General features: G+C 36.8%; 1 protein-coding gene across 1 annotated transcript in view; it reads left to right on the plus strand.

Annotated features, from left to right (window-relative positions):
* LOC126373303 (transmembrane protein 151B-like) overlaps positions 1-26,641 on the plus strand; it is a 78,969-nt gene that overhangs the window by 24,804 nt on the left and 27,524 nt on the right. The window lies entirely within an intron of this gene.

Below are 26,641 nucleotides of genomic sequence, written 5' to 3' on the forward strand. Positions count from 1 at the left end.
ATTAATGTAAAGTTGATTAACTCGCTAGAGCTAGTCGTAGTCTTACTATTCAGAGTTTCACAGACAGTTTGTGGGTGTTTGTAAAGCTCACAGAATGTACATGTCGCAGTCAGATTGTTAAATCCGACCTAACATTACGGCTAGCCGTTTTAAAACACAGTTACTAATTTAGTATTATAGAGTGTTCATAATAACAATACAAAATCTCCAAAAATCGTTCTGTTATCCATGGTTATTTTACTTTCCACGCTGAAAAGCACTGTTTACACACATGCATCATTCTTTGGAATCACTGCTTATTCGACGCCATTGTTGTACTGCAAGTGTAGAAATGGGAACTAAAAACTGCCAAAGAGGCAGCTATTGACCCACAGAATTACGGCTAGCCATGTTGTAAAAGGTTAAACGCTGAACATATTACGGCGGAATTACTTTCATAACAATCCGGCTAATTGCTAACCCGCCGGAATCCATAAGCAGCCGTTTTAGAAAACAGCTAGTCGTAACGTAACAGGGCGGTTTATACAATCCGACTGCGACATATACATCGCGCACGTGTGCACATAACTAAAGTTACGCTCAGTTCTCACTTTTGGAACATTCCCGGAAGTAAAAGGCGCAAAAGTTATGTAATAAGAGCTTTGTTACCTAGCCTTTAGATCAGAGTTCAAGAAAGAACAATTTGAAAAAATAAAGCAGCCAGTGAACTTTCTATTAAATAGTTTTTACTACAGGAACGGCACATTACTGGATACGCTTATTAAAAGGTCCATTGACTATCGATTTCCGTTCGCTTCCATCCTTATTTACTTACAGATTTGATTATTACTACGTGGAATCAAACATTACATGGAATCCAGCTATTCCGTGAAGATTATGAACAAAAAATCTTTTGTGCGAAGTAATCTTTTGAAACCCTTCAAAAGACAATTCATTCAACAGGAACGGAACAACCACTCACAAAGCAGATTGTTTTTGTAGCTCCGATTTGTATTCACATTTTTGTTTCGATGCAGTGGCGGCACTAGCAAAATATTTTGCGAGACCTCACAGTGGCACCCCTCAAACTACAGTATATTTTTCGATTAGTTTATGACAACCAAACTATACCTACTTAATTGAGTCTTTTAAAAATGTCCTTTACCGCTAAGAGGTCTAATTCACAGGGCAGGTGTGCGCAATCCAGTTACTCCCCTGTAGGGTAGTCCCGTCTTCGTCAATTTTAGCGCCATGATCGCACCGCTCGCACCACCCTAGGGCCGCCTCTGTTTCGATGTACAAACCAAGTTTTCTTTTTACGACAAAAAAAAACTAAAGTCGTAAATGTCGGATATCTTATCGAAGTACCTACCCGCAGCGAGTAGTCCTGTTTCTGTCCCTCTTCCCCGCAATTTCCGGTTCCTGTTCATTTTCTTGACTTCCTGGTTTTGTTTTTTCGCCAAAATCGAAACAAAAACACTATCCTCTTTGACAACATTTTCTTCTTATATTTAGCTAAGAGCTTTATTTATAAGTATGAAAGAAATAACATGAATAATTATGAGATTAAACGAACTTACCCGTAAGTGAAGTTCTATCTCAATTCTACCAAGCTCCTTACGGTTTTTGTGACGATGCTGGAGCATAAGACGTAGACTATACTGTTAATACCTCTCGAACAAGGAGCGAGTATAATGTCTTTCGGAAATTCAGTAGTTACTCATTTTCTGACGATGAGGAAATCTGACATAATTATAGTAAAAAGATTATTTGTACAAACAGGTTAATACAAACATGGAGAAGTGAAAGAAAAAGTGAGAGGCTTTTGCTCTGCAGTGGGTAGGACACACATGACTATTATTAATAATAATAATAATTTATAAGCAAAAAATAATATAATTTAATGTGCCTTAAGAATCGACGGTAAAAACCCGTTATTATGTGTTTTAATTATGATAATGGCCCCGATTCCTGCAAACACCGCCTAATTTTATTTTAAGTTATATCCGTCATTTTCATATCCGTCGAAAAGGAAAGGGACGGATGATTCACAGCTCTTAATTTTAGGAAGAATGAGTAAATGAATGTGTCGGGTTATTGACTGATGTAAAATTTTTAGACGGTTGGTTTAGATTTGTGCTTAAAATTGACGTGTGTTCCATAAATTTTATGCTTGTCAATTACCCGTCCCTTTCCTTTTCGGCGGATAAGAAAATGACAGATATAACTTAAAATAAAATTAGATGGTATTTACAGGAATTAGCACCAATAACCGCGTAAACTTAAAACAATGTAGAAATATATTATGTGATACTAAAAATATGCTACAGCAACTCTAATCCCAGTTTATCTTTTTATTTTTCTTATAAAACCTCGCTGCTGTAAGGCAAATAAATGTTAGTGAGATTGCTAGCTCTCACTGTACTCAGTAAAGTGCGCCACTCTCCGATGAAAACGCATTACATTCAGTATTAACCACTAGCCGCCTCAGTCTGTTTAAACATTTGTATAAAGTTTGTACATTGACCTGCTTTTGTTTACAATGTGACCTAGAGGTTACAGTGTTTTATGTAGGTACAAAAATATCCTGATAATAGGCTAGTTTCCAACTAGTCAAATCAGTTACTTTTTACTAAACGTAACAACACGAAATGACTTGAAATTTGTATGAAAAAGCACACTGTGTCGTCGTAGAAAAACGTGATAGAATGAAGGACTTCTTATTACGTTTTTCTTGATTAAAATTCATAAATAATAAATAGAAAAAGAAAATGTTTATCGTTAGTTTTACATCTGTCTTTATGTAGTAATCAGAATTTCATAATTTATCTTGAACCTAGTACACAATTGTTATAATTTTCACTCTTTACAGAACAAACACTGGATAATCAAGTAACAAACAAAGAATATTTATATACATTTCATTATAATATAAAGGTTCAATCGAGGTGAGTTGGGCAGTGGGACTTATATACGTACCTATAGACTATGTTACGCATTAAAAATACTATTTTATTTGAATTAGTTCAATTAAGACACAGCACAAGGCCTAGTGGAAAAAAAACAGACGTTTACGGAAAGTTATTGTAAAATCATACATAAATTATTATTTATTAGCTGTATTATCCACGTACTTAATTACTATTATAATAAAGGTACAATGGCGCTATGTCATATTCAGGTAGGGACTAGCCCGAATATACTGTGGCCTTAATTATTATAATAATTAAGTACGTGGATAATACTGCTAATAAATAAGATTTACGTATGGTTTTACAATACTTTCCGTCAACGTCTGTTCTTTTTTTTATTTTCCACTAAGACTTGTGCTGTGTTTTAATTGGATTAAATAGGCACCTATGCAACTACTAAGTATTTTACATAAATATCCTAAGATATACGTCCCACTGCTGGGCACAGGCCTCCCCTCAATCAACCGGAGGGGATATGGAACATACTTTACCACGCTGCTCCACTGCGGGTTGGTGAAGGTGTTTTTACGGCTAATAGCCGGTACCAACAGCTTAACGTGCCTTCCGAAGCACGGAATCATCTTACTTTTTCAGAAATCAGGTGATTCAAGACAGAAAGTCCTTACCAAACAAAGGACAGTCTTACAAAGCGATTTCGACCATGTCCCCATCGGGAATCGAACCCGGACCTCCAGATCGTGAGCCTGACGCTCTAACCACTAGACCACGGAGGCTGTTGCATGCAACTAAAAAAGTATTTTAAATGCAAAAATAAAGTTATTTAGTCATCACTTAACAATTATGTTTATATTAATCGAACCAAGTAGTGGTTTCCGGCCAAGTAGTGAATGTCATATGCGGCAAACCTACAATAAGTTACGTCAAAAAATATTTTTATTCTTTCATTTAAGGGCTTTTAAAAAACAGTTTATGTTAGTTTAATTGTCTCCCTCAACGTCCTAACTAGGCGACACCCACTTGTTGTTAGCGACGTCTGACCAACAGACACAATAAGATTTCAGATTAAAAATGTTGGACGTTCTACGAGTAGTGCCCATTATATCTTTTACGAGTATAATATAACTTTTATATAATAATATATAGAATGTATATAATTTGAAATCCAAGGAGAGAAAAATCATTTTAGTTTGAATAATTCCATAATACTACATATAATATCCATATTTATATTTAAATGGGAAATGTTGAAGGGATGGAGAGTGACATAGGCCATTTTTGTCTCTTTCTATCCCCCCCCCATTTTAGGGAAGTGGGGGGGGATAGAAAGAGACAAAAATGGCCTATATAGTTTGTATGGAGCATTCCGCAATTTTCAAGGTAGAAAGCTAAAATTGGTATGCGGACTATTTGTATCTAACAAAAATCGTGCTTCATTTATTTGTGGAAATCTTCCCCAGACCTCTCAAAGAGGGGGGGAAATTTTATATGGGATTTTGCGCAGTTTTCAAAGTAGGAATCTAAAAATTGTATATTAGAAAAGGGGAATCGTGTTACCCCGAAATTAATGAGCGCAAAGCAGCGGGCTAAAGCTAGTACGTACATAAAAACATTACGTACACATATTGTTGCCATTGTTGGAAAACCTAATCTATAAATCACATGTGGCGGTTGCTCTCCGCCTGGGCTGCGATGTTTGTCAAACACATTTATGCATTTGCGGGTCCACGGTGGAAGCGAATGGCCATCATGCGTTGAGTTGCAGTCGGTGCTCGGGGAGATTCCCTCGCCATCACGCGTTGAATGATATCGTCCGGAGGGCACTGATATCAGCCAACATACCATGCGTGTTGGAGCCCCCAGGTCTTTGTCGTACTGACGGGAAAAGGCCGGACGGTTTAACACTGGTGCCTTGGGAGAGGGGAAAAAGCCTACTGTGGGACGCAACTTGCGTAAGCACTTTCGCTGCGTCTCATCTCAAGACCACAGTGCGGAATACCGGTGCGGCTGCTGAAGCTGCAGCAGACAGAAAGCGGGACAAGTATGCTGTTCTGGGGGCCAAATACCACTTTGTCCCTTTGGCCTTCGAGACGACGGGATGTTGGGGATCGGACGCCCTTAACTTTGTCAAGGAGATTGGGCGTCGGTTACGAGAGAGGGGATGTGATGCTCGCTCCGGGGCCTACCTGATGCAAAGGCTGTCCATCGCCATTCAACGTGGCAACGCGGTGAGTGTTATGGGGACCTTTGCGCCGGGCGAGGCGAGGGGGGGCCTGTTTGACTAAGCAGGGATCCCTGCTACAATGTTTAGTTAAGGTATTTTCTGTTTTTTGTATTTATTTTTTTTTTCTTCTTTGTATTTTCCATTTTTATGTTTTTACAATAAAATTTTACTTCACTAGCATTAAATTAAAGACCATAAATTACTTATTTTCCGTGCTTGGTTTTGGCTATGGCTTGGTTTTTAGGAATTTACAACCCTATTTCACTAGTCACTAGCCTATCCATCGGGCACCTAAAATGCTACCAACATCATCATATTAAAAAAAAACGATTGTCTATTATTATCACTTCTTGACTGTCAGTGTCAAAAAAAAATCGAAAACAAGATCACCACCTTGCTTGCCAAGTTATATAGGCAGTTCTTATAAAAACTACACCTGTGACTTCCTTGGCGATTTATCTTAGTTTTGCCTTGTACGATATTTAATATGAATGGGCAGTGGGCAATGCCGTTGGCCTCCCTGTAATTTTAGTATAACATACCTACTTATTCACGCTACTTCGATTAGCCAGAAGATCATAGAAATTAAGAACGCCCTCCGTGGACTAGACCAGGTTTGAGCTTTGGGCTCACGATCCGGAGGTCCCGGGTTCAAATCCCGGTGGGGACATATCACAAAAATCACTTTGTGATCCCTAGTTTGGTTAGGAAATTACAGGCTGATCACGAAAGTAAGATGATCCGTGCTTCGGAAAGCACGTTAAACTGTTGGTCCCGGTTACTACTTTCTGATGTAAGTAGTCATTACATAAGCCATGTCATGGGCCTTTGGCGGTTCAATAATAACCCTGACATCAGGGTTGATGGGGTTGGTAATTCACCTCACAACCCACACGATAGAAGAAGAAGATAAGAGTTTAAGAAACTTAAACGAATTTCAAAGAGTAAGTATGATGACTCAATCAAGTACTCTAGAGGATAGAAGTCAAGATGGTCTAACCTATATATGTCGTCATTCTAATATTACACAAGTAAATGCAGTAGTATTAACTTGGTGCGAACAGCTGGTTGTCTGTGTAAGTCGGACAGCTAATTAAAGTTAGTTTATTCGCCCTGGGACTGGTCGGGATTGGTTTATAATCCAATGAGGCGACACGACGCTCTTAAATAAACTCATCGCTGAGCAAATATCGGAGGAAACGCTCCAGATGAGTTTAAGATAAGAATATAAGTGACTTGACTTGGGGATATTTCAATATTTCAATTCATTTTAGTCAATTACTTATTATGTATTTTAATCTTCAGAATTTAAATGACGTACTTAATTCGTGTCGCAAAGTAAGTAAAAGCTGGAGGAAAAGTTAAGGGCTTTCCCTCGGGATTTCTTTTTGACGTGACTTATTGTAGATTTGCCGTAGATGGTATTAATTACTTCCCTCAACAGCTTTAAGGCATATCAGTGCAAATATTTTCTGTAAAACATGTAGGTGGGTACTTTGTTAATAAAATCACGTTACAGCGCGAAATAAATAAGTACTTAAACCCTCACAACGCTCTACCTAAGTCAATCTATTATACTTATTATTAGAAAATCGCCCAACCCAAAAGGCTGAAAAGAGTAATTCAGGGGGTTGAAAAGGCCACGTCACTCAGACAGACGCACACTCGCGGCTCGCGTCAGACAGAGTACTGCGGGGCGGAAAGCAAGAGGGAAACCACTGCCCTATTTGTCCCTAAAAAGTAGCATGGAGAATGCTACACCGACAAGAGTCTTTTAAATTAGTGATGTGATGAAAAAGGCCACATCGAAGCAATTCATCTCAAAAAGCAATATTGCTTTTGAATTTATACACTTACTTCTTTATGTGCAAATGTCAAATTGCAATATTGCCTTTTAACCCAACAGATACACTAGGAATCCATTGCATTTTCCAAACAAATAGGATGTGTATAGAATAGGACGTTGCAAGAGCGTCCTCTTGTGTAAAATAAATAACTAGTGTGGAAACTGCTTTTCACAATTTGTGATAAACAGCATGCATTGCGGGTTTTGGTATCGCTCATAATGTAATGCTCTTTGCGTTGAGAGCAGAAAATTGGAGCCTCCATGAATATCGTTTACCTGCCTCTATTTTATTGTTAGCGCTCAATATTGATAAAACATTTTTAGTATATTATTATCTAAGTTTGCGAAATGTTGCTAGTGGTTTGGGCGCGGCGTATGTAAGGGTGGTATTAATAAACTAATCTCAGCTGAGACCACCAGCCCTCAAGACCATGCTCAAGTCCCTGTTTTTATATGAGATCAATGTGACAACATTGACACGATCTTGAAAGCAGAGTCGAAGCTGATGTTAGTTTATTAATAGCGGCCTTAGCATTAAAAGAACATAACAATTAAACAAACATATACGGTGAAAATGTTTAGCTATACAAAAATGTTAGCTATTTTCTTTGTAGGTGTTGTAAAAAGCACTATGTGCCACTGGGAAGAAGGTATGATTCCCAACTCGTGACTAGTTAAGGCCTCAAACTACACCTTCGTCGGTAATCGGTCACTTTCTTCCCTTGGTGAACAATTTATTGGGCAAATACATACATCTATTGTGTGTCGGGCATCGGTGGGTGGGGCCACGATTTCACCATACATTTTATACCTACACCCAATGCTCGAGCCCGTGACTTTAAAGCATCGGGCACGATAGATTGGCGACTGTAATAAGCGCTTAAGGGCTTAAGGTTAACCTTAACCTGGTAAGACCCAGTTTTCCAGACTCAATAGTTTAACAATCGAGATTGGATTTTAATAGAACAATGGACTTTACATCTTTAAGCATAGAATAAGGAATAATACTACGTATAGAACGGCAACTCTCCGCTCCCCACCAGCGGCTGTGCTAGATTTATCTCACCCCCTTGAATATAGTTTAGTCTTCAATCGTATGGCGTCAGACGTCACGCACACAGATGCGCGTGTACGATAACGTCAAGCGTGCCGCGGGAGCGGCCGGCGAAGTGCCAAATCCAATTCTTTACAAAAAAAAAATATACTGCCTTTTATTAATTATCTAAGCTTTTCTGAACAACGACGTTGTGAGTTTAAGTATGTTCCTATTAACAATATTACTAATTGAAATGTAAATAAATAAATAAATAAATAAATATGTGGTGTCTGTGTAGAGCAAGGTTGTTTGTATAAAGTATCTGGGGTGTGCTTTAAGGTAACCCGTTACCATTATAATAATATTGACCTTTAGACCTCAAACCACTACTGCTGGTTGTCGTTTGGTACCTTGAAGTTGTACTCGCCCTGATACGAATAACGAGTGTGAGTGATATGTCTGTTAAATGGGTGCGCATTGTCTTACATAACTTTTTATCTCCTATCATCGGAGGTCCGAAAATATTTCTCATACCAATTAAAATCATAATGATCAGTAATATCAGTATTCATAAAAAATATAAACGAAATATTAAAAAAAATAATCTTTGAAATTTTTTTAAATTTTTTTTTTAATAATATTTGTTTTAATAAATTTGTTTATACTAATGATCGAAACTCAAAATCATTCCAATAAATAATTATAATATTCATAAATGTAGGAAAGTGAGAATACTATGGAAGGATAATGAATGAGAATTAGATTGTTTATGGTATGAAAGGATGATGGTTAATGAATTTAAAAAGTAAGAAAGGCGAGTCGATGGTGCGATGTCGGTCGGGTGAGAGGATTTTGTTACAACTAATTAAAATATAAGGAGTAAAGATATTTACAATTTCCCGTTTTATTTCTATATCCCACATAAATGTGTTTTATTCCAGTATTCGTTCTGTAGGTTAGGGTAGAACTGTGACCACAACGCACGAACCGAGCGAGCGAAGCAAGCGTGCCGCGGGAGCGGCCGGCGAAGTGCCAAATCCAATTCTTTACAAAAAAAAAATATACTGCCTTTTATTAATTATCTAAGCTTTTCTGAACAACGACGTTGTGAGTTTAAGTATGTTCCTATTAACAATATTACTAATTAAAACAATATGATCATTGAATTTTATGAAGAAAAAAGATGTAGAAATAAAAATATCATTTTAAAATGGTTCTTGGTATTGACAATATTAATAAAAAACAAGATCACTACTTAACTGTTATGACTTTATGACCTCCGATGGTAGTAATAAAATTGTATACATAAAAAAAATATGACTATACTATGAACACAAATCGTTAGTAAGCCAAATAATATGATTTAGAATTTTATGTAAGCCAATATGGACCCCTGCTAAATTACTCATGCAAACGTATGAGTGCACTCATGCAAGAAAAACATTAACGAGATGTATATAAAATCCCTTGGTTGTTTACCCTTTCATTCATTATGATCCTCTACAGGATAAAGGAGGTTCCTTCCTTCCTCTCTCTACGAACCCTCTTATGTTTGTATTGCTTACAACCCTCTTTGAGAAGTTTTATTACTTTTTGTAACGTTTTTCTATCGACAAATAATAATTTCGCAAAGAGGTACCTACTTAAATTCAGTGTACACAGCGTCGATTTTCTCAGTAAAAAATGCAATGTGAATGATAAGTAGATCGTATTTTGTAGAAATAATTTCTCTTATACTACACATTTATTATTCAAAACTCGTATTTCTTAAATGAAAGCCATTAAATCAACTTAGCTTGATCATAGATTCAGTTCCATACAGCCGCTTGGTTCATTAATCTACATCGCATTGGTAGGTTTATTAAATTACCTCACAGGAAAGCACATCGTCATTTATATTTTGAACTACCTAATTAATACCTTCACACATACATACATACATAAACTCACGCCTATTCCCACCGGGGTAAGCAGAGACTATAGAATTCCATTTGCTTCAATCCTGACACACTTCTCTTGCTTCCTCCACATTCATCAATCGCTTCATACACGCACGCCGGTTCAGAGTAGATCGTATTGAACCTTTTCTAAGGACATCTCCAATTTGATCATCGTAAGTCCTTCTCGGTCTTCCTCTGCCAGCCCTACCATCAACTTTCGCTTTATATACCGCAAACACAAATAAATATATTTCAAGTAATAATTTATTAAGAATATGTAGGTAATTTTATTAAAATTATTATAATTATTTAACATCTAAAAAGGTAAATATTTTTTACTATAAATTAAATAGTAAATTAATTTAAAATACAATCAATGTATTAAATTAAATAAACTATTGTTTAATTATTCTAAAATTAATTAATTAATGTCCATATGCACTTACGTCATGTCAAAATAAGACAATTAAAAAAATGGAGTAAAATGGTTCGTAAAAAACATAATATTGAACGTTGCTTTCTTATGACTTGTAGCTCACCGACTTCAAAAATAGAGTACCATTATTTTCCCGCGTCAATATTAATATATTTTAAAAGAAAATATGTCGACGCATTTTTTCCATTTCATTTGTGGTTGGAACGTAAACGTTTACGACAACACAAACATTTAAGTATCTCTGAAACGTCGTGTAATAGGATTCCGTGACAGGCTTTGGAAGTGTAGCGTAAATTTGTTTTCATTAAGTATTCCGAGGGCGATAGACTGGAGGCCTCCGCGACTTATTTTAGAAGTTACAAATAATTTGACTTACTTATTTACTTATTTTATAGGTAGATGTAGGCACTTACTGTTCCCACTTTGGGAACGTTCCCGGCAGAAAAATGGCGCAAAACTTATGCAAAAGGAGCTTTACTACGTAAACTAACCTTTAGGCAGATAAGACCCAAGTACAAGAAACAACTTAGAAAAAAAAACTGCCAGTAACCTCACTATTAAAGAGTTTTTACAACGTGAACATTCCCATTTTGGTACCTTCCCGGGAAAGCACATCACTGGGCACTTAGCACATTCAAAGTGGGCACATTCAAAAAAATATATAAAAGAACGCGATATCTACGATGTTTGGTGACATTTATGTTAATATAAACCAGGCTCAAAACGCAGCCTTTATTTTGCTTTATAGAACAATCTATCCAGTAACTTAACACTCCGTTGTTAGACCTATACAATGTCAGTAACAATAGCTTAAGAACTATTTTAAAGTCCATTTCCACTTCAGTTAGCGACAGTCTGAATCGCCGGACCCATTATCCAATGAATACTATTGAAGCAAAATCTTTTAATACAGAATAGAGATTTAGTATGAATTATTTCAGCTTAAATATTTCGTTGAATGGAAATTCTGGTAGTGGGAGTGCTCGAGTTCCCCCTTAAGGAATTATGTAGTGGAAAGAGCGAGGGAGGGCCGCGGGATAATTGTGAGGGCTCTTAAACGACTTCTTAATGTTATGACTTGACAAGATGGAAGTGAAGAACGGACCAATGTTATTTCAGAGTTATGAAAGTGTTAACAAAGTCTTTTCAGAGAGGACGGCGCGGCGGTGTAAAGAATAATATTAATAATATAATATGAATAGACGCGAGCCATTTAATATACATATAATTAGATAGTATCATTTGTACCAACAATTATAGACTAATTAAACTAAGATATGGACCAATTATTTTTATTTTATTGGTTTATTTAGGACAAGTAATGGCTCCAAATTTGTCGGATATATTATGGCTTAGTTTTATTGAAAAACATGTTTGTTTTCAAATCATTTTAGCATAACTGTAGCTAAATGTACTAAGCTGTTACGCTATATGAAGAGGGTATTTGACTGGGTCAAAGATAAATTATAAAATGCTAATCTAGAAATAGAAGCCAGTCTAAGATGATCAAAAATCAATCTAAAATTACTTTCAACTTATTTTCGATTTTGTTTTATGAATTAAGTAACAATGAGTACGACGTTTGACCGTGTTTATTGATGACGTCACAGGACAGTATTTCCACGCAAACTCCAAAGAAAACTTTCGTTTTGACGTTTCGTAAAAGTATCACATTTGACTAGATTGTCAAGTAGCCTATTCTTGGTAGTACTTCAACACACTAGTGACGTTTTACTATCCCTACTAGTGACTCAGGTAGGTGAAGTTGGTAGTAATATCAACTTCACGTAGGTAGGTATCTATCTGTTTGTTTTTACTACGTGCGTGCTTTCGTGCGATACCATCGAACATTGTTATGGAAATATAAATAGTTGGAGAGGATCGATACAATACGATCCTGAATACACAATGTTGTGATTGCTCGGTGTCACGATCCAATCTTGACAGTTGCCAGTTACACGCATATACCACGTTAAATTGTTTGTGAAACAAACCTCGTGTGGAAGATAATCAAGGACAGGAAATAGAGAAATGGGCATAATATGTAAGAAAAAGCCAGGCAACTTACGCTACTACTGCGCTGGACTTCAAGGAGCGTAGTTCATTTTAGGACGTGTAAATGAAATCAAAATCATTTATCCAACGTAATTATATTATATATAGCTACAAACCCATGTACTGACTGACTGACTGACTCACTGACTCACTGACTCACTGACAGGGTTGTTCTCCCAGAAGGAGCGTCGGGGGGTAAAAATGATGTATGGGGGGTGTGATCAAGATTTTCCGGTGAGTATGGGAAAACTTCCAGATCTTGGAAAACTGCTCCGCATCAGGGAGACACCCTACAGTCTGGCGCAACTATTATACCTAGATCAAATTTTTTTTCGCAGAACCTATTTTAATCTTGGTCAAATTCTATTGTGGGTGAAAAAAAAACAAAATGGCGGAAAAACAAGATGGCCGCCATACAAAATTTTATTTTTCCAGAAAATGTCTCGTGGGTAAAAACTGTGTATGGGGATGTAATCGGAACGTATTGTTGAGTATGGATATACTTCTCGATCTTGAAAACCTGCTCCGCATCAGAGAGACACCCTACGGCCTGGCTAATCTATCGCACCTGGAACAATGATTTTTTCGAACAACGTATTTAAATCTTGGTCAAATCCAATCGCCGGTGAAAAAAAACCAAAATGGCGGAAAAACAAGATGGCCGCCATACAAAATTTTGTTTTTTCAGAAAAATGACTTACAGGTAAAAACAATGTATGGGGGTGTAATCGGAATGTCATGTTGAGTATGGAAGTACTTCTCGATTTTTGAAATCTGCTCTGCATCAGGGAGACACCCTACGGCCTGGCAAAACTATCGCACCTGGCACATTTTTGTTTTCATGAAACCTATTTAAATCTTGGTCAAATTTTATCGCCGGTGAAAAAAAAACAAAATGGCCGAAAAACAAGATGGCCGCCATATAAATTTTTGTTTTTACAGAAAATGTCTCGGGTGTAAAAACGATGTATAGGGGTGTTATCGGAACGTCATCTTGGAAAACTGCTCCGCATCAGGGAGACACCCTACGGCCTGGCAAAACTATAGCACCTAGAACTTTTTTGATTTCACGAGATCTATTTTAGTCTTGGTCAAATTCTATCGCGGTAAAAAAATGGCGGGAAAACAAGACACGCGAGCAGCTTGCTGCGAGCGAACCACGCGACATCTAGTTATACTATATATAGCTGCAAACCCACTGACTGACTGACTGACTGACTGACTCACTCACTCACTCACTGACATAATTGTTCTCCCAGAAGGAGCGTCGGGGGGTAAAAATGATGTATGGGGGATGTGATCGAGACCACCCGGTGAGTATGGGAAAACTTCCAGATCATGGAAAACTGCTCCGCATCAGGGAGACACCCTACGGCCTGGCGCAACTATCGCACCTAGAACGATTCTTTTTCCACAAAACCTACTTAATTCCTGGTCAAATTCAATCACTGTTGAAAAAAAATCAAAATGGCGGAAAAACAAGATGGCCGCCATACAAAATTTTATTTTTCCACAAAATGTCTCGTGGGTAAAAACTGTGTATGGTGATGTAATCGGAACGTATTGGTAAGTATGGAAATACTTCTCGATCTTGAAAACCTGCTCCGCATCAGAGAGACACCCTACGGCCTGGCAAAACTATCGCACGTGGAACTTTTTTGTTTTCACGAAATCTATTTAAATCTTGGTCAAATTCAATCACCGTTGAAAAAAAATCAAAATGGCGGAAAAACAAGATGGCTGCCATACAAAATTTTCGTTTTTCCCGAAAATGCCTCGAAGGTAAAAATTATGTATAGGGATGTGATCGGATCGTCATGTTGAGTATTTTAATACTGCTCGATCTTGAAAAACTGCTCCGCATCAGGGAGACACCCTACGGCCTGGCAAATCTATCGCACCTGGAACTTTTTTGTTTTCACGAAACCTATTTAAATCTTGGTCAAATTTTATCGCCGGTGAAAAAAAAACAAAATGGCCGAAAAACAAGATGGCCGCCATATAAATTTTTGTTTTTCATAAAAATGTCTCGGGTGTAAAAATGATGTACAGGGGTGTGATCGGAACGTCATCTTGGAAAACTGCTCCGCATCAGAGAGACACGCTACGGCCTGGCAAAACTATAGCACCTAGAACTTTTTTGATTTCACGAAAACAAGATGGCCGCCATACAAAGCTTCGAACTAATACAGGACACGCGAGCAGCTTGCTGCGAGCGAACCACGCGAAATCTAGTTAATTATCTATACTTATAATAAATCTGTAGAGAGGTCAATTCTGTACATTAAATATTTTTTCAAAATAACTATCAGGGGGTGATAAGTGATCGATACTGATGCCAAAAATGCAATCAGTAAAATTTTTGTCTGTCTGTCTGTCTGTCTGTCTGTCTGTCTGTCTGTCTGTCTGTATGTTCCTTATAGAAACAAAAACTACTGGACGGATTTTAATGAAACTTGGTACAATTATTCTTCACACTCCTGGACAGGTAATAGTATACTTTTCATCACGCTACAATCAATAGGAGCAGAGTAGTGAAGGGAAATCCTTTTGTATGAAAAATCTAAACCACTCAAGTTAGACGTTTGAAATTTGGCATGCAGGTACCTTAGATACCGTAGAGGTGCACTAAAAAAGGAATTCCCGAAATTCCCACGGGAACGGGAATTAGCGGGAAAATCCTTTTGTATGAAAAATCTAAACCATTCAAGTTAGACGTTTGAAATTTGTCGTGCATGTACCATATATACCGTAGAGGTGTACTAAGAAAGGAATTCCCGAAATTCCCACGGGAACGGGAATTAGCGGGAAAATCCTTTTGTATGAAAAATCTAAACCACTCAAGTTAGACGTTTGAAATTTGGCATGCAGGTACCATAGGTACCGTAGAGGTGCACTAAGAAAGGAATTCCCAAAATTCTCACGGGAACGGGAATTAGCGGGAAAATCCTTTTGTATGAAAAATCTAAACCACTCAAGTTAGACGTTTGAAATTTGGCATGCAGGTACCATAGGTACTGTAGAGGTGCATTAAGAAAGGAATTCCCAAAATTCTCACGGGAACGGGAATTAGCGGGAAAATCCTTTTGTATGAAAAATCTAAACCACTCAAGTTAGACGTTTGAAATTTGTCAAGCAGGTACCTTAGGTACCGTGGAGGTGCACTAAGAAAGGAATTCCCGAAATTCCCACGGGAACGGGAATTAGCGAGAAAACCCTTTTGTATGAAAAATCTAAACCACTCAAGTTAGACGTTTGAAATTTGGCATGCAGGTACTTTAGATACCGTGGAGGTGCACTAAGAAAGGAATTCTCGAAATTCCCACGAGAACGGGAATTAGCGGGAAAATCCTTTTGTATAAAAAATCTAAACCACTTAAGTTAGACGTTTGAAATTTGTCATGCAGGTACCTTAGGTACCGTGGAGGTGCACTAAGAAAGGAATTCCCGAAATTCCCACGGGAACGGGAATTAACGGGAAAATCCTTTTGTATGAAAAATCTAAACCATTCAAGTTAGATGTTTGAAATTTGGCACGCAGGTACCTTAGATACCGTAGAGGTGTACTAAGAAAGGAATTCCCGAAATTCCCACGGGAACGGGAATTAGCGGGAAAATCCTTTTGTATGAAAAAACTAAACCACTCAAGTTAGACGTTTGAAATTTGGCATGCAGGTACTTTAGTAAACTTAAAGCTTTGTTGCAACAGGATATTACAAAATTCCCACGGAAACGGTAGTTAGCGGGAAAAAACATTTGTATGAAAAAATCAAATCTAAATAAAAGGAGAAACTGACTGACTCAGTGACTGAATCAACGCATAGCCTAAACGGCTAAATGTAGGCATTTGAAATTTGGAAGGGACATAGCTTAGGTACCGTAGAGGTGCACTAAGAAAGGAATTCCCGGAATTCCTACGGGAACGGAAATTAGCGAGAAAATCCTTTTGTATGAAAAATCTAAACCGCTTAAGTTAGACGCTTGAAATTTGGCATGCAGGTACCTTAGTTAACTTAAAGCTTAGTTGCAACAGGATATTGCAAAATTCCCACGGAAACGGGAGTTAGCGGGAAAAAAACATTTGTATGAAAAAAACGAAACCGCGTAAGATAGATGTTTTCAATTCAATTCAATTAAATTATTTATTGCATTCCATGTAGTACAATGGGGTGTTACATAGGCATAGGAACTAAAACATGGACCCTGTAGGGCACAGCAACGTTGAAGGGAAGAGAGGAAGTGTGTATTAAAATTAAAACTCAATGAACAATCAATTAAAAAAAAATCAATTCAATCAATTGATTCAATCTAGCATGCATGCATACCTTAGTAAATATAAAGTTCATTTTTGGCTGTATTTTGAAAAATGGGAGTTATTGGGAAAAAAATTGTATGAAAAAATCTAAACTGCATAAGTTAGATGCTTGAAATTTGATATGCACTCCCACACACACAAAGATCTCTCTCTTATATAACACGCCACGCGGACGAAGTCGCGGGCAAAAGCTAGTCATAGATAAACTTGTTGAAGATTAATTTAACATTTTTGAATCTACGTCATTTCGAAAGGTGTTTTGGCTGTCATTCTTCTGACAAGAAACTGCAACAGTAACACATCTTTTAAATCAGTGTAGGTATACATAGGGTATACATTATAAGTTATTCATTAACTAGGGGAACACATTAAATTTAATACTAGGTATCATTTAGGTAATCATTAATCTTGTGATAAGCTTTTTTATATAAAGTATGTCTGTATTTACCTCGATTAATTATTATGAAAACACAACCGAAATAAAATATCGAACTCATTGTTCTGTTATTCTTGATTTGAACTTGGAAAAGCAAATGTTTTTCATTTGTTTTGGTCCCGTTTAGTAATCACTTTAATATCAGATAATTTCATTATCTTTGACATAGGAAACTAATAGTTGCAAACTACCCTGTATAGTCCCGGAATTTATGTTTCCAAACTTGACGCCGACCTAAATGTCGAAGTTCAAGCCGGAAGCCTGTTTTGACTTAACGACTTCTGACATGTTGTAAGCCTTGCCGCAATAAAAATCTTTTCTACAAGTTTTTTAGTAACAATATTTACTTAAAAAAAATAATAGTTTCCATTGTTTATAAATGCATTTTTTTTATAATTCCCTTGATCTGCAAATGCGTATGTTTTAAGCACATTATATGCCACCCAAGATGAATGAATATCTAAAAGAAGACTGCTAGAATATGTATTTTTATCAATTGCGGGTTGTTACATGAGTCTGGGTTTTGGCGGCTCAATAGTAACCCTGACACCAGGGTTGATGAGGTTGGTAATCCACCTCACAACCCACACGATAGAAGAGAACGGGTTGCCGCTTAGTAATAAATAAATTTAAAAAAAAAAACATTTTATTTATTAAATGTTCCACTCATATTTTTCTCCGCCTAGAAATGTTTCACGATGCTTTAAAAAGTCCTCTTAATTAGGTTGGAATCGTAAGTCGTGAATAGGCAAGTATACATATTACTTATGCGACGTAAAGAAACCCCAAAATTTTCTTTTTCTGTCCTCATGGCCCAAGTCATGAATTTAGTTAACGAGTCCCGCAAAGAGTCCACAAATTCCCTTCTGCGTCCATTGTCATTATGTTTGTTCGTAGCTTTTTTGTGTTCTCCCTTAAATTACATGGCAATGGTAATGGCTTTTAGAACTTGTAAAGTTCATGCTTTGTTTGATGGGGTTTGTATTGTTGACAAGGATTTTCGTATTAAACTTTTTCAAAATTTTCCTTGCATTTCAGCGCTGCAGAGTTTTTTTTAGCTGATTATAAGCATTCTGTGTTTGTTGTGTTCCATTTAAACTAGTTTTGACGTTTGACTCGCCGTTAAAGAAGCCAATAGTACTCTGTTTTGTTCATTAGGTAAATTTCGTATTATTTATAACAATATCGACAGAGCGAATAGCTGTAAGTACTCTATTATTAAATCAAAATGGCCATCGCGTGCTGCTAGTTTAAAAATCTAAATTTTTTTATATTTTTGAAGCCAACATTAATAAATTAATAAATATCTAACTAGATAGTTTTATAAATGTTATGCCTTTACGTAGACATACATACATAAACTCACGCCTTTTTCCCATCGCATCGGCGTAAGCACAGACTATGGGATTCCATTTGCATCGATCCTGACATACTTCTCTTGCCTAAAATCGTTTAAAAATATCATTTCCCGACATAACACATGTATTGTTAGTTGTTTATTTTAGCACGAACGGAAAGAAAAAAAATAGAACCTGCCAATTTATGTTAGGTACTCCCCATGCCACTTATCATCATTAGGTGCACAGCGTGTTGGGCGGGGAACCTAATATCACTAACAGCTTAACAAATATAAACAAATGTTGTTTCAATGATGGACATCCAGCAGAACGATACGACCGCAAATTAAACGCACATGCACAGGCAATATTGAAACAGAGGGCCATAATGTTGCAAGTCATCTAAAAAAGCAATAGAGCTATTTGACATTAATTTCAGATTACCTACGCCGGTCTGAACTCGCGTGGAAACGTGCAGAACCGGCTACACCACTTTGAATTAAATATCGGCAACTTTCCACCGCAATGTAGATAGAAGCGTAAAGTAAACTTCACTGTGCTTCTAAGGCTGCACTAACTTTCTAATGTAGCGAGCCCGTGTGTACCGTAGCTGTTACTATATACTCGTATGTATATTCCTAGATTGGTATACTATTAGAGGATTCGAGGGATCCCGGTCATATTTAGTCCCAAAATTAACGAATCCCGGGATTTTCCGGATTATTTATTTTTCAGATAAGTCAATAAAATTTTCGTGTAACGAATGTGTAAACATGTGTAAAATATCCGCTTCTCGTCGTGTAAGTATTGATAGATTTTTTCTTAACAAAAATGAAGATGAAAACCAACGGGTGTTATTTTCTATAGCATAGTCTTAAGCATAGACTTAAATGTTTTTAGCATATAGTCTTTTTTTGGTATAATTAATATACTTTATTGCACTTAACAACTAGTTACATCACAAACAAGAAATGGACGTTTACAAGATGTATTAAACAAATTTTAAGTAGATGACTTTTTAATTTTATTGGAAAATATAAAAAAAAACTAGGCAATAATCAAACTATGTCATAAATTATTTACAGAAGTGTCTGTTGTTTATTTTATCAAGAGAATGTATAATTTTATCTTGTTTTTGAAGTTTTAACTAAAGATTTAAAAAAAATTGTTGATTTCGATATATTTCACTATCTTTTTGTTACTTCTTTCTATTACCAATACAATTCCGGGACTATCCCGGGTTCCCGAGATTAACTTTCCCTAAATCCCGGGATTAGAAAACACGACCGGGATCGAATCATCTATATACTATACATACACACAAATAAGAACACGCCTATGGCCCGTTAGAGTAGGCACCTCGGAATTACACTTACTACGATCCTAACACACCACTTTCACTTCTTCCACTATCATCAGTCTTCATGCATGCTCGCCGGTTTAGAGTACTCTTGACCTGGCCTTTCTTTCAAACATCCTGGATCTGATCGCGGAATGTACGCCCAACTCTTACACCTTTTACACCTTACAACTTTTTTCGCAAATCTACTTTCATTCATCCTCGAGTCTCGGTTTATATATGTTTTGTATGTCATATATATTACTAGCGACCCGTCCCGGCTTCGCTCGGGTACAATGCTGAGGAAAAAATGAAATTATTTACGACATCACATTAAAAACCTCAAAAATAATAGTATTTCTCCACTATTTAATGGGTGTTATTATACATATAAACCTTCCTCTTGAATCACTCTATCTATTAAAAAAAGCGCATCAAAATCCGTTGCGTAGTTTTAAAGATTTAAGCGTACATAGGGATATAGGGACAGAAAAAGCGACTTTGTTTTATACTGTGTAGTGAATGTATTATATTATGTATGAGATGAAAATGGTAAATGTTGTTCGCGCAAAGCGGGTGTAAGTTGTGTTCAGATAAATAGGCTAGTTTCCAACTAGACAAATCAGTTACTTTTTACTAAACGTCAAACCACGAAACGTGACAAAATGTCGCAATTATTATTATATTTTTTATTATTAAAATTCATAAATAATAAGTTAAATAGAAAAAAGAAAACATTTTTTGTCACCTTTACATCGGTCTTTATTTAGTAATCAGAATTTCATTATTTATCTTTGATCTAGAAAACTACTCAATTCAGCTAGTTTGAGCAAAAACAACTTGTTCATCATGTGGTAGAGTCTGATTAATCTGTAACATATAGGTATCTAAATAATAGTCGATTTAATAGTTTAGAAGCCATTCTAAAATCATATTATTAATCACCTACGCACCTAGACGCTTTGACGTAATCGGATTATGAATTAATTGCTATCGATAAATTTGTACATTTTCCTTCGTTCTAAACGGTTTACGTAACTGAGACTTAAAATCATTAACGATGAAATGAAAAATAGTTTAATCAAATCATAATCAAAAGTGGTTGGTTTTAGTCGTATGCACGTGTGAAGTATTATGAAATCCTGAACTAAAATTCAACTCTATTTTAAAACTCGGAAAATGCATTAGCAATCTATTTTCATAGTGTGCAGGTAGTGACTTTTTTCATCCGGACTTTACCACGGTAGCTTTAGTGGGAAATTGTGGTAGATTGCTTTGTTCCGAAGCGGTAGTAAAGCGGTTTAAGTTTTGGTTTGGTTTGCAGTATACAATTGGAGCATAAAATTACAAATAAAAATGTAATGACAAACGAAGAAGAAACTCCAGGACCCGTGAGTTCGTTGTAGGTTGATGCAGGCATAGTTTAATTCGAATAAATCATGGTGATTAAACTACAAGCATCGGTCTACCCTTATTAAGTTTACATTTATTTAAAGTACCTAAGTACGTAATATATACAAGGCGGAAGGCAAGAGGGAAATCACTGCTATTTTTCCCTAAAAAGTAGCATGGAGTATGCTACACCGATAAGAGCGTTTCTCTTAAATAAGTGATGATGACCTAATACGAGTTACTACTAGACTCAAGCATTTATCCAAAGAGTGGATATTTTTTTGACGTGACTTATTGTAGATTTGCCGCATGTAGCATGAACTACTTGGCCTGACCACAGACCTGAGGCACCCCATTTGGGCACGGAATTAATCGATGCTAGTGGCCCGATAGCGGTAAGCGCTGAATGAGAGAAATCATCACCCACGCTGGCGGGGTTGGTGTTTGAGGTCGCTACCCGATTGGCTGACCCTATGGCTAGAGTAATCGGACAGTCTATAGTTTATGATAAAATCCCCCAAAACCACCGCATAGGTTCAAAATTACATCGCACAAGCAATTTCCGAGCGTGAAACGTCGAGCCAACGATAATTCTATGTATGAGGTCGCGTTTGCATCGTACCCCGCGAGGTTGCAACCTTTACGTCACACGCCAAATAATCCAGGTGGCAACCTCGATAGCCCGACGTATTGTGACGCCATTGTCACCTATTTTCCCGTCCGTAATCCGTACTGAGATAGATGGAGCTACAAATCGATAGACTTTGCATCTATTTTTGATAGAGTTAGGTATATTTTCTTAGATAAATGTATTGTCGACTACTTATATTTCATACTGACAGTGATATGTTAGCAGTCTGAATATTATTGTGTCAGTGGGATATAGCTGATACTTATTGCACGGGTTTTACCTATTGTATATTATTAGATAAAATTTAATAATAAAATAATAATAATCAACTTAGCAACTATAGAATAATCTTCTTTCACCCTAAGGTTGCCTGGCAGAAATTGCTGTTTAGCAATAAGGCCGCCTATTGTGCTTATGTTTTATTCGTATGTTTATGTCCTTTGTATATGTTGTTGTGCAATAAAGTATTATTGATTGATTGAACTATAGGTACAGTTATGATAGTAACAGAGTCAATAGAAAGAAAGAAAGAAAGAAACGTTTATTATTTAATACCCATAGTTGTTATGTTTTATTATTCAATCTTTACGAAATGTAACCCACATTCCCGAGAAATGCATTTTCGGAGGTATGTGACTTAACCTGTATGGCTGGGGATGGTTTTCCCTTCGCAGGTTGGAAGGTCAGACAGGCAGTCGCTTATGTAAAAAACCGGACCTGCCAAATCTTCAGGTTAGGTAAGCGGACTCTGTGAAAAACGGAATAATGCTAGATGATGATGGATCTTTATGAAATGTCAATAAAATTCTCCAGCAGAATAGTTTGTAAGGTCTTTTTTCGGTCTAAACCATGATAAAAACCATTTGCACAATGACGTTACAATATCGATCCGCCGTTGTAAACGACTGGTGTGGTAAGAATCTAAAATCAATCAGTTGAGTTTGACTCGACCTTTAACAAGGATGAGATTGCGAGCTAAGTTTGCAAGAATCTTGACACTTGGAAAGATATATGAGTTTCTCTGAGAGATTGGTATTATGTAGCTATCTCTTTCATAACATAATATAAGCTCAAGATTATATTCCCAATTGTATATTCATCGCAAGATGAACCAAGTACACACTTCCACGAGCGACAATTTTGATATATTACCTGAAAGGTTCTGTTAATAATGTAATTTTAAGAAATTATTTCGGTATTGATTTCAACCATCTTTGTATCTTCTCTGTGCGCAGAGAGTTACTGCACACATAGAAGATGCAAAAGTTGTAGAAATCTTCTAGTGTCAAAATAAGTCGTCCTTGATTATTTAACACAAAAATGTTGTCCAATCCAATGAAATTCCAATCTCTTTTTTACAATTCACCGTGGCCCATAAAACTCTATGATCTAATTTGGAGTCGGGCAGCGGACTGCTCCGCAATTTTAACAAAATCACTGATGAAGGTCCCTGAGGACGCGACTCGGCGGAAATTAAGTATTCCATTTATATCAGACATGCTTTTTTCCACCTAATTAAAAAAAAATCCCAACGCCCGAGTAATTGAGGAAACAGGCGAAAACAATTTGAATTTCTAACGTGCACTAAGCGATTTTATCTCTCCGGGGAATAAGGTAGTCTGCTTAATAAGGGAGCTAGCTTAGTTAGTGTTTTTACGAAATAAGTAAAGTGTTCCTCTGTGAAAGTGTAATAGGTGTTTTGCGATACTTAGTGGTAATTCTTGCTAATTTACTTTTTTCATTTATTTTATCTGACTTTGTTCTCAAGCTCGCTAAGTTTTTACTTTATTTTGGTGTTTGTACTACTTACATAATAAGTTCTAGAGCTTCATAGTAAGTTGTTTAAGTAAGTACATTTAAACATATATAAAACAAAGACCACCGGCATTCAATATTGGATATAGTAGAACAAAGAGTTTATTGTTCCCTTTTGTTACTTGAGTAAAGAGCTGATTTTATTTATAAGTCTGGAATCACTTGTTCCACTCAGCGCTATTAGGGTTTTATACGGCCAATGCGACGCTCTAGTTATTTTTTTTTTGACGTGATTTATTGCAGATTTGCCGCAGATGGCATTAAATACTTGGCCGGACAAATGGGGAGCGCTGAAGGCTCTCACCCGAACGACGCTCTAGTCTTTTACAATCTTCCAACTGTTCCTGCCAAGGTACCTGTACAACTGAACAGGGGAGTTAGTCAAGTTGCAAACGATTTCGAAAAGTGACAGTGACATAAGGTTGATCTAACTTCACGTAGCTACGTTCCATAGAACTAGCATACTAGATCGAGGAAAAGGAATAGCAAGATATCTGATATTCAATCCAAGCAACGCAAATGTGGATGCAAGTTGAGCTCTGTTAGGAAATAGCAGTCTTAAGTTGTCCGTCTATTCGAAAACACGTTTACTAGCACATATAAACTCACTCAATCAATAATTCTTTATTGCACAAAACACATGCACAGGACATATACATACGAATAATAAAAAAATAAGCACAATAGGCGGCCTTATTGCTAAACAGCAATTTCTGTCAGGCAACCTTAGGGTGAAAGAAGTTTATGCATTGGAGCGCGGGATGGTGTATTAAACATAAGTATAATATTACCAACATAACTAAAATATACTGTAAATAAATAAATATATACATACACACACACATATATTATTATTATAATATTACATACAAACAAATAGCCTATACAATAGGTATAAAAACTCACGCCTGAATTCTGAAGACAACTTTCAGGCACTTTGGATACAACGTCCTAGGATGAAATATGGTAAATCATATGGTAACAGATGATTACCCTGTAGCCCAGAATATAAATAACAGTCCATCATTTTAGTAAGGTCAAGAGTACTCTAAACAGGCGGGAAAGCATGAAGTCTTTAATGAGAGTGGAAGAAGTAAGTTAAATTTTGTGGTCTATGCTAGATCGAGGAAAAGGAATAGCAAGATATCTGATATTCAATCCAAGCAACGCAAATGTGGATGCAAGTTGAGCTCTGTTAGGAAATAGCAGTCTTAAGTTGTCTCTCTATTCGAAAACACATTTACTTGCACATAGAAACTCACTCAATCAATAATTCTTTATTGCACAAAACATATACACAGGACATACAGGTTGTTAGTAACATCGTAACGAATACTCAGGGGGATGACTCAGACCATGATTCTGAGTTAATATCAAGTGGAATTTTTCGTCGCAAAATTCATGTTTTTTAAATTATTTTCAATTCTATACTTTTGCGAAGGAAAATTCTACTTGATATTAACTCAGAATAATCAGCTGAATCATCCCCCTCAGTATTAGTTACGATGTCACTTACACCCCACACAAGTACATACGGTAGCCATACAAGTAGGTATGGGTGTTAGTGACACCGTAACGAATACTGAGGGGGATGGTTTAGACCATGATTCTGAGTTGATATCAAGTGGAATTTTCAGTCGGAAAATTCATGAAAATTTTTGTTATTTATTAAAAATATTTACTGTTACATACTTTTGCGACGGAAAATTCCACTTGATATCATCTCAGAGTAATGGTCTCAATCATCCCTCAAAGTTTTCGTTACGATGTTACTAACACCCTGTATACATACAAATAAAAATAAACAGGCGTGATCTTATGTATGTATGTATAATAGAAAGGACACAATCTCTCTCAGTCGGTCCGCCAGATAAACAGCACACATTTACTTAACTACTTGAAACTTCATAATGTTCGATTCCACTGCTTCACGCTCTGCCGAATCTAATCCGAACTTACATACCTAGCTAATCAGCAGTATTGATCCAATCAACGCGGTAAGAGAAGCCACTTGCTGGAATTTATCCAAACAACGTCGGTTGATTGCCGATCGCCCCGTCTTATTGCCTACCCTCAATTACCAAGGTGCCTCACTGCTAATCTGCCTCAGATTTTATGGTTAAAGGTGATTTTCAAGCCGGTATAGCGCCCTTCTAGCTCCGATGATAAGTATGGTTTTATTTTTTACTCAGATGTAACATAACATAACATAAACAGCCTATATACGTCCCACTGCTGGGCACAGGCCTCCCCTCAATCAACCGCAGGGGGTGTGGAGCATACTCCACCACGCTGCTCCAATGCGGGTTGGTGGAGGTATTTTTACGGCTAATAGCCGTGACCAACGGCTTAACGTGCCCTCCGAAGCACGGAATCAACTTATTTTTTCAGATAATCAGGGTGATTCAAGCCTGTAATGTCCTTACCAAACAAAGGACAGTCTCACAAAGTGATTTCGACAATGTCCCCATCGGGAATCGAACCCGGACCCAGATCGTGAGCCTAACGCTCTAACTACTAGACCACGAAGGCTGTTCCTCAGAAAGACTGATATTTATTAACTGTACTGCAGATATAAGCCGGTAAATCCCCTTTAGCGATCCCTATAGTCGGACCAGCTAACGAATGCTGTCATACATATTTAATCTGATAATTAATTTAATTTATCTAAGGTGCAGTTTTCACTAACACAGTTGGCTCGAACTTAGACGGCAATACTGAGCTCAGCGAATTATTTTTGTAAGCAGTGGTGAAATTATGAACTACTTATTAGTAAACAAATCATAAATATAAAATTTATGTTTTTGTAGGTGTTTTTGGTCTATTACAGAAACGACATATAACCAGGAAGTTTTTAAGTGCAACCAGTTAATTTATTACTTTGCAAGAAACTGATTGGACTTTTGCACCTTATCGCACTTAAAATGGGA

The sequence above is a fragment of the Pectinophora gossypiella genome, chromosome 15 (assembly GCF_024362695.1).
Source record: "Pectinophora gossypiella chromosome 15, ilPecGoss1.1, whole genome shotgun sequence".
NCBI lineage: Eukaryota > Metazoa > Arthropoda > Insecta > Lepidoptera > Gelechiidae > Pectinophora > Pectinophora gossypiella.